General features: G+C 42.6%; 1 pseudogene across 1 annotated transcript; it reads left to right on the top strand.

Annotated features, from left to right (window-relative positions):
- Window positions 1-3484: 3484 nt before the first annotated feature.
- LOC308423425 (ubiquitin-like protein FUBI) lies at window positions 3485-8286 on the top strand (annotated as a pseudogene). The gene is made up of 2 exons: window positions 3485-3517; window positions 7922-8286. The product of its transcript is annotated as a ubiquitin-like protein FUBI (transcript).
- The last annotated feature ends 1594 nt before the right edge of the window (window positions 8287-9880 follow it).

Here is a 9880-nt window from a genome sequence, read left to right as displayed (position 1 = left end):
ATTTGTGCAATCATGTCTCAATTTATGTATTATATGCCATCTCCAAAAACTGGATTGTGAATCAACATTTGAATCAAATTCTATCTCAAATGTACCCCCAAGGCAGTTGAAAGGAATAATTTAGAAAGTTTTCCTGTAAAGCAGACATTCTTTTAAAATGTAGAATAATCACACCCTCGTTTTATAGTTTGTAAGTTAGAGTTTTATCATGTTTGGGTAATAAAAGGCAAACTGACTGCACGTCCTATTTTATGTTTTGAAAAAGGAAGTTGCAGCTGAGAAGTCACGGTATCCTGGCATGCTTTCTATGCAGTTCAGGCCTTAGGCTCAAGAGAGCCACCGTTCTAGTGCTGGGTAAACTTACCCTGGATAAATGAGTAATCCAGAAGTAGCCAGATAAGCAAAGAGGCCAACGCTGTTCCAGAAAAGCCTGGTTTGAAAAATGTAGCGATTACATTAGGCAGCATGTGGATTTCACTAAAATGCACCCCCCTAATTTGGATGGTCAGTGTGCAACATGGATTTCCACGTTTCTAGATGTTCAACATGGATTTCCACGTTTCTAGATGTTTCTAGAATTTGGTGCATAAGAAACATATTGTGAACATCAAGCACCTAAGGACTGTGGCTTAAATAGATTCAAGCATGTGCACCGTGTAGTGTGTCAGCTGCTTGAGTGGCCAGGGCAACACGGTTAAATATCTAAACCTTACAGTGCAAGGGACCGACAGATAAAGGTGCGCTCCACCCGGGTCTTCATTCTGTTCTTTGCTGGGGAGGTTCCATTCAGAGCAAGGAATCTCCCACCAGACAGTACCATTGCTGGCTTAGTCTTCATATTTCAAACAAGATGGGGGAGGGGAAGGGCAGGGTATGTGGTAAATGAACAAAGGTTTTAGCTTTTATCTCATGCAAGATGGGTCCACTGAGACACAGCATGCTCTCTTTCCACACACTGAGGCAATACTCTGGCTCCCCCTTCTCCTGGGATGCCTCTGGAACAATAGTGAGGTGCTGAATATGTAAAGTTTCCCTTTGAACTGAGGCTAAGGGAGTACATGAACCCCAGGAGACCTGAGCTGTAAGCACTCTATTGACTTTGAAACTGTGAGACCTACTTCTGTATTTTTAGAAGTACATGCTTACTAGAGAACTTTAGATATACCAGTGCACAGATTTCTTTTAAAGCCATAGCACAAATAAAAGCATAAAAAGAACTTTCCTTTGTCTGGGCCTTGGGATGATCTCTGTATTTTGAGTGTGCGGTAGGTAGACGGTGGCCTGTAATGCATTGTACCTTGAACTGCTGTCTTCAGGTTTCCCTCTACAGTGATTTAGAGAGCCTCTTAAAAACCACACATCACCCATATGTTCAACAGAATTTAGCTTCCAATCAATAGAAATCAGTCAGCAAAAAGATACCCAGAATCAGAGTATTGCTACTTATAAATTACAGGGAGTTCTGAAGGCTGGGACAAAAGAATCCTGAAGTGGAAAAAGTCAGTGTATCAGAATTCTTGTTCGAGATACACATCATACCAAAACAGCACATGGAAACAAAAATTCCTGTAGGTTAATCCTATATATATAATTCTTAATTTTTCATTACAATGGCCATTTTATCCATCAAAGGAAAACCATAATACCTAAAACCATTCTTAATGATAAATGCTTTTGCTTAATCCATAGAACCTCGTTAAAGGAAAGTCCATGTAATGTTACTTACTATACTAATATGCTTATGAGTTTAGGTTATAAACTGGAGCTATATATTAATATCCTCTAGTTGCTTCTAAATATCAAAGGAAGGACACAAGAATCTAGTTTTCAGTTTCATTTTATTAACATGATTTCCTTGGAGTAATCGTAATCGACAAATGTTTTGAGCAACAGGAGAATCCACTGACTTCGGTAGATGGAAGAGACTGGCATTTCAGATTTGCTACTCTATTTCTTACAACAGAAATGTGCCCCCAGTTTGTGGGTCATCTTTGTGGAACTGGGGGATGATTGTGATTCCTTCTGACTCCATGTCATATTCATGCTGGAAAGCCATATGCATGCAAGTCTTCCAGAATAGGGGGCAACTCTACAGACATATGAAATATGAAATTTGGAAGAAAGTGAAAATCCTTGGATCAGAGTTCATCCAACAGAAAGCCATTAGGCTCACATATTTGGTCCCGTGATGGTGTCTTAGGATAGTCGAGAGCAGGGATTCTCGACCTTTGTGATGATGCAACATTTTAATATAGTTCCTAGTGTTGTGGCGACCACCAACCACAAAATGATTTGTGTTGCTATCTCACAACTGTAATTTTGCTACTGTTATACATCATAACGTAAATATCTGACATGAAAGATAACTGATATGTGACCCCTGTAAAAAGGTCATTTGACCCAAAGGAGGTCATGACCCACAGGTTGAGAGCCACTGGCCTAAATAGAATAATCTTAATGAATGATAGTTTATTTCATTCAGACTTTTCTCTATCCTGATACTGTATAGTCTTGAGGTTGTACAAGGTGAAGGAACGCCCATAAAAAGTAGAAGATTTGTTCTCAGTGTTGCTTTAGGAGCAAAAGAAACTGCCCTGTAATTGGGGACACATGGTGCAGAGCTGGAGAAACAATGGCCTTCCTGTCATTTCCCCATACAGCATGGTACTGTCACACCAGGGAGCCTAGACAGGAAGTTGTTCTGGCAGCCACATTGTTTTAGAGCAGGGCAGTAGCTGTCGGGCACTAAAGAGGCTAGGACGGCAAGCTTCAGATGTCAGGAGCAAAGACTGGTACCAACTGCAGAGGCCAGCGGCAGCAGCAAGGCACCATCACGGTGGCTGACAGAATGTGTCAGGACACGTTCTGAACAGACGGTAAAATGACAGCGCCTTTTTCTGGCTGGCATGGAACCCTGAGAGTGTTTAGTTGTCAAGATGGCAGAGGTAGTAGGCAGGAAATGACCCCCTAGTGATTTTATATATCATCTTACATACAAAAACTGTACAAATTACATTGAAAGACCCGAGAAGGCTGCTATGGCAGACTCCTATATGAGCCTCTCGTCCCAGGTGACTCCAGGTTGTGTCAGGAAAACAAAAAGGCAACCAGCAGAGGCTGAGAAGAAGGGATGAACCATCATGCCAACTTCTAGCAATTCATTTTGTCTACTCAAAATCCCAAAGCAAGATTCAAAGGACCACTTCTGAGATGCCCATCCACCACAATGTTGTTAGCCAGGAGGCTGGACGATGGGACCTCCCAGAGTCCTGAGGTTGAACGGGAAGCCATGCGAGGAGAGACAGCACTAGAGAAGCTAACCATAAGAAAATATCCCACGAGTGCCAGACCTGCAGGGAGATCACGGGCTAAAATGAGGTGCTGGCACTGGAGCACCTGTGGTCTTACTGAGAGCTTGTCTCGGTGGAGGGGCGAGCAGTGCTGAGGGTTAATGGGATAAAGAGCAGCAGCTGGAATGAACACAATGAGGGCAAACAGTGCCCTTGAGAAGTTCCAGGTGAGTTAGCCCAACACATCCCCAAGGTAGCCCAGGAATCTCAGCATCCAGCCGTCTTAGTGTGTCCTAAACTTTTTTCTTTCTCCTTCTTTCACACATCCCCACTCTGGCCCCACCAGGCCTCAATCTTAATTGATCTTTGATAGCATCATGAAAGACGTTAGGAAAATTTCAAAATTGAAAGACAAAGGGCTGAAGGGTATAATGCAATCAAAGGGACGGGTGCAGCCTCAAACCAGGGGCTTTTCTTCTCTAACAGAAATGGAAGAAGGAGGCAGATAAAGGGAGGTGAATTGACAGCAGGAACTTTCCCCTCACCCAACCCCCGGGCTTTGAGGGAATCATGGGAGGGGGCAACCTTCTAGGTTCAAACAAAAAAGGTGAAGAGCGTCATATTTGAAAACATCACTGCCGGCCCTAAATTTCAAATTAGAGCTGCCTTTGATTGCAAATGTTTAAACTTATATTAAAGGGGAATGGGCTTCAAGGGGATTGCTTCTGAAGCCAGGCGCAGCGTGAAGTAATGGGACAGTTCCTCATTAGAATGAAATAGGGACGAGGCGATCAGGGAAACCTTCCGGACCCAGCACTGACGCCCGGGTGTTCCCATATTTTATGCTGCACTGACCCCTAGTGGCCATCCTTTCACTCGCAGAGGGCTATGGCTTGGGCAAGAAGAAAACAGTTGCTCGGCTTTCCTGCAACCAGAGAGAGCAGGCGTGAAGAGAAAAGAAGAAGCAAAACCCAATTTCACTGAGTGCTGGCAATTAAAGTGAAATTAATCGAAGTAAACTTTGTTGAATTTCTCATCCCCTGAACACCAGACAGGAAGCATGCTACGGTATTTGGCAGACAAACTGAAACAGATACTGGCATCTTTTTCTTTTTTCAGTGTGTTCCTTTGATTTCCAGTACTCTGTGACAGCTGAGGCCCTTGGCCAGCTGACTAGCTCTCAGACCCCTACCAACACTGGGGAGTCATGACCCTATATGATGCACATGTAGTCTGAATTGTCTTATTATCTGACATCTTGCTTGATTTCTTTTTCCAGACAAGCAATCACCAAAATGCCCAGGTATCATATGCAGTTTAAACATAACACTGCGCAAGCAAGCTGTATTGTTGCTTCTGAGATGGGGGTGAGAGGGTCACATCCATACATCTTGATAAAACAAGCACTCTTGACTTTAAACTCACCAGCCACCCAGGCATCATCACCTCCTCCCTGAGAGAACAAAGAGGAATCCACCCATGTGTGGAATGCTGGGTGAATTAGAATTCTTGCTATACCAGAGAGTCATGGGGACAGTACTATACTGGAGATACATTTCCAACGTCACTATGAAGGTTGAGTTTTTATGGCAGAGCAAGAGAAGATTCGAAAGGACTTGGAAGATTGGGTCTGAAATTCCAACAATCTTCATCTGTAGTAAATATCTCAAAGACACGTTTCGTTTCCTAAGCATTGTGCCCAGGGTCTTTTATTCTTAAGAGCTCCAATCTTCCTAAAGAGTCCCTGTTCTTCCGAAACATATCTGGCTTTAAAATGGTTTTGCTCATGCCTCTAGCCCATGGCTCAAGGATATCTGATTGAAATCGAGTGGATAGTACTCCTCAAAGAGAGGCCAAGTGCCCTGAAGAGTTCCTGAGGTCAGGAGGAGAAGCCAGATGGTACCAGGCCTCTTCCTTCCCGTACTGTACTGTCTTTGTCTGAACGTACAAGAGTGCCAATGAGATTCCTAATCAATTCCCTTCTGGGTTGTTAGCAATAGTCGTCCCTGGAACACAGCCACTCTAAAGCATTCTCCTCCACAGTCCTAATCGTTAGCATCTCAAGCACAGCTACACCCTGCAGAGGAAGACACTGGATTTATTGAAAATTGTGGAGCCTGAAAAATAAATCCCAGGTAAACCTCTTTATCCCTGTGAACTCTGCATGAAGAACTTTTAAACCTGTATATACATGGCTGGATATTCTTCCTTTTCAAAATAAGTGCCCACAAGGACAAAGTGTTATATGGAATGTCTGATTTGATACCAAATAAGTAAATAGATAGATAGATAAATGATAGATAGAGAGAGAGAGATAAAATATGTGATGTAATTAATTAAATAACTCCTATGCTTAGCCAGTTGCCTACTTCATGAGAATCATAATTATGCCTTTAATGTTGGCCCAAGCACAACTTATCAGGAACTCCAGGTCATTCTTACCACTAATGATCTAGCCATTGATTAGGGAGTGATCTGACTTAATGGATGAGTTAGCTGAAATAATTGGATTGACAATTTCCATAGATGAGAAGTTCACTCACACACCATCTTGTGCCCATTAGGATGTCAGTTTCAAAGAGCATCATAATTACTCACAAAATATTCCAATTTTCACCTGCAGTTGTCATTCAGAAAGCATGCCAAGAGCCTAAGCAAAAAAAAAATCCATAAATATATAAGCCCTCTCAAATGATCCATCTGACGGTTGGCAGTCTTCCCTTTAAGGAACTCCCTTTTCCATTGACTTAAGAAGCCCTATTCCAGTCTCTAGTTAAACAGAAATTTAATACTGTGCCTTAGAGGACATCTGTTCACCCATACATATAGTTTCAAAGGGTTATCCAAATAAGCACTAATTATAAAGTTTTAAGATTTCATAATTACATGTATCATTTTTGAAAATCTTGTAGAATGAAAATGTCATCACATTTTACAAGCAGAGTATTTAGACTTGCTTTTTCTTTGCATATCATCAGTCGGGCACCCTTGATTTCAGGGGAATTGGGCACTTCTTGCTCTGTCTGGCATCAGCAGGTGAAAGTAAGTCCAGGGAAAGCAGCCCCTGAGCCATATGTCCCCACCCCAGTCCTCTGCAGGGGAATTACCCCTTTAATGTGAGCCTTTGACCTAGAAATGATAGATGCTATATTTAAAGAATCTTCATAACAGTACTACACAGACTGTCAGCATCCAAGGGAGTCTGTCTCCAGGACCCCCAAAGGTACCAAACTCTAAGATTGTTCAACACTTCCCCCAGGGGTGAGTCAGTTTCATACATCTGCATGTATTTCCAGTGTGCCGTTACCACCTCTGGATTACTCATAATACCAGCGCCATGCAAACTCAACATAGATAGAGGTTTTATTCTATTATTTGAGAATTAAAGCAGGAAAAAAATGTCTGGGCACAGTAGCATAGACACATTTTTGTAAACACACACACATTCAAAACTACAGGTACAGACTGGCAATCATCTTCCAAAGCCTAAGAGAAAGTGAATTGTCCGAGAAAACTTTTTTTCAATCCCTTTCAAAATATCTGGTCAATATAAAATGATTCTGGCAGAGCAGAAAGCCCAATAAAAGTATTAAAGATTGTTATTTGTATTGATGAAGTATTAATGATTTGTATTCAGTTCAGGAGCAATTACCATTTTCCATAGTCCCTGGTCAAACAGAAGGGTTTCCTTTAAAGAGTGTGATTATACAAAACAAAGTTATTGACAAGAGTGGAGGTAGGTCATGCAGACTCTAACAGCCAAAGCGGCGTGCCTGGGCTGCCAGAGCTTCCTGCTGCTGTTGTGTGGAAGCTGTGGGTTATATAAGAAACCATGGAGGTCGTTGAATTCATGGATGCAAATACCATGACTGAGTTTGAATACATGAGATGAGGAAGGAGAGTCAGTGGAGAACAGGAGCTAGTGGTCTGGCTCTGCCACTCACCAACTTTGTCACCCAAGTTACTTAACCTTTCTTCGTATCCACTTCCATCTGTAAACATCACCTTTATCACATTTGCCCTATGAGCAGCAACGTAGCATCTGAGAGATACTTAAAATAGTGTCTGGTACATTAGAAAAAATCTGTACAATGGTGTACACAGTAGGTTAGATATAGAAGTTCTGATTTGTACATGTGTAAGTGTATGACCATGTCCTTGTATGTGCAGGTGCACACACATGTGTATGTACACATATGTGTACATACCTGCATGTTAACTCTGGGAATTGTTCCTCAGGAGACAGCCACCTTGTTTCCTAAGAAAGGGTTCCTTGCTGGCCTGGAGCTCTTAGAGGTGTCTGCTAACCGACCACAGCCCGTGGACACCTTCCTCTCTAAAATCCTGAGGCCGGGATTATAAGCATGAACCACTGCACCTTGATTGTTTCCTGCTTCTGAGGCTTGAATTTTCCTTCTCCTTGCACAGTGATCACATTCTTCTATAGGAAAGTCATTGAGACGTGAACGATAAAACTCTATACAAGCACGGCAGTCAATTTCTGTTACTATAACCAAATACCTTAGGCTGACAAGTTACTCAGAGCATTGGGTTACTTAGCTTCCTCTTTCGTGACTCCATCTTCCCGGTGTCCACGGGTTAGCAGCCAAGATGCAACTCTTTGTCCCCAGGAACTACACACCCTCGAGGTGACCGGTCAAGAGACAGTCGCCCAGATCAAAGCTCACGTGGCCTCACTGGAAGGCATTGACTTGAAAATCAAGTTGTGCTTCTGGCAGGCTCACCGCTAGAGGATGAGGCCACCCTAGGCCAGTGTGGTGCAGAGGCCCTGACCACTCTGGAAGTAGCTGGCCACATGCTGGGAGGTAAAGTTCATGGTTCCCTGGCTCATGCTGGAAAAATGAGAGGTTAGACTCCCAAGGTGGCCAAACAGGAAAAGAAGAAGACAGGCCGGGCCAAGATGCAGTGCAACCAACGTTTTGTCAATGTTGTGCCCACCTTCAGCAAGAAGAAGGGCCCCAATATTAATTCCTAAGTCCTGTTGTGACCTTGCCACACTAATAACGCCATTTTGCCCAGATCCCCCCCCCCCAAAAGGGTTATTTAGCTCCCAGCAAGGCACAGACTCTTATAAAGGTACTTTGGGTTCATTACAGCATGAGAGAGATCTGTGTGCGAGGGGAGATGGAAATAGTCATATGTGTGTAACACCTTATTTCTGTCTTATCATAAAGGGGGCTCCATCCTGATAACCTTGGCCAATCTAAATCAACTGCCTAGGGTCTCATCTTTGAACACCATAACCAGTTTATCTTTCCCCCCTGTTGATGAGGATTAAACTCCACTGGGAATTTAATACAAACTTCAACAGTGTTACAACCAAGATATGGTATCAAATATATAGGATATTGAAAGCAGGGGTTGGCTTGCCAAAGTTGAACACTCTGAGGTACTAAGCCACCATTATCTGAGGAATGTGTCTACCTTCAGAGATATAATTCTCAAAGAAGTCACTGGGGAGAGTTACCCTTATCTTGGTCCTAAACAGATGAACACTTGAGACACAGTATCTGTGTCTGTTAGAGTAAAGACCACACATAGTACAGTACACAGAGTAGCAGCATCTGTGGAAATGGTCATTACGTTTTTGGAATGGCAACAAGAAGAAGGAGGAGAAAAAGAAGGAGAAGGAAGAGGAGAAGAAGATCTTGTACTTGTTCTTGATGTCAAGTTCTCAAGAAGCTAGAATGAAGCAGTGAATTTTCACAAATTGTGATCATGAATTCTACCTTAAAACTTTCCTTTTTTTTAATGCTACATTCTTTGGAGTACCTGAAATATTATAGCCGTGATATTTACGATGATCCCAGTGAGCTAGTAATAAATACAGACATTTTTGTAGCCAGACTTTATACAGGTGTGTATGAGGGAAATTTTTCACAGGCAGGACCTTACAATCATGAGCAATACAGATGTAGGTGCTTATTTTGGGGGGAAATTACAATGTGCTTTTGTCAAAATACTGGACAAGTTTGGCAAGAAACAAGTTGTGTTTCCCTGTACAATGTTAGTACCATCCCCGTACATAAGGGAAGGAAGGGGTAAGAAAGATGGAACGCAAATGTGAACACCATATTGGTTCATGAAATCAGTGCCCGGTTCTGTGATCAAACCTTGTTACTCTTCCTTTCAGAGAACACATCTTGAAATGAAGCTTCTCGTGTTTCAGAGATGACAGGCAAAATAAAAAAACAGAGGAAGGTAGAGAGGAGAGGAGAGGTGGTGAAGGCAGGGGAGAGGAGGGAGGGGAGGGAAGAAGAGAAGGGAGAGTAGGGGAGGGCAGGAGAGAGGGGGGAAGGAGAGGAAGAGAGAGCAGCCCCATGACACACCATTACACACAAGAGCTGCTTTGAACACTATAAACGGTTCAGGACAGGCTGTCGGAGTGCTAAATTTCAATAAATCGGCACAAACATTGTGTTCCAAACGGAGAAGTGACTTTTCTCCTGGTGCATGAAAAATATTTCATTTTAAGTATTTAGTGGACAGTGAGGAGTGAGCTTGCAATATTCACCTTAAATACTCCCCCATAGGAAACCAATTCAGAAACTAGCTTGCTTTTACTCTTT

Source organism: Micromys minutus (assembly GCF_963924665.1).
Source record: "Micromys minutus genome assembly, chromosome: 8".
NCBI lineage: Eukaryota > Metazoa > Chordata > Mammalia > Rodentia > Muridae > Micromys > Micromys minutus.
This window is presented reverse-complemented; position numbering and strand designations above follow the sequence as displayed.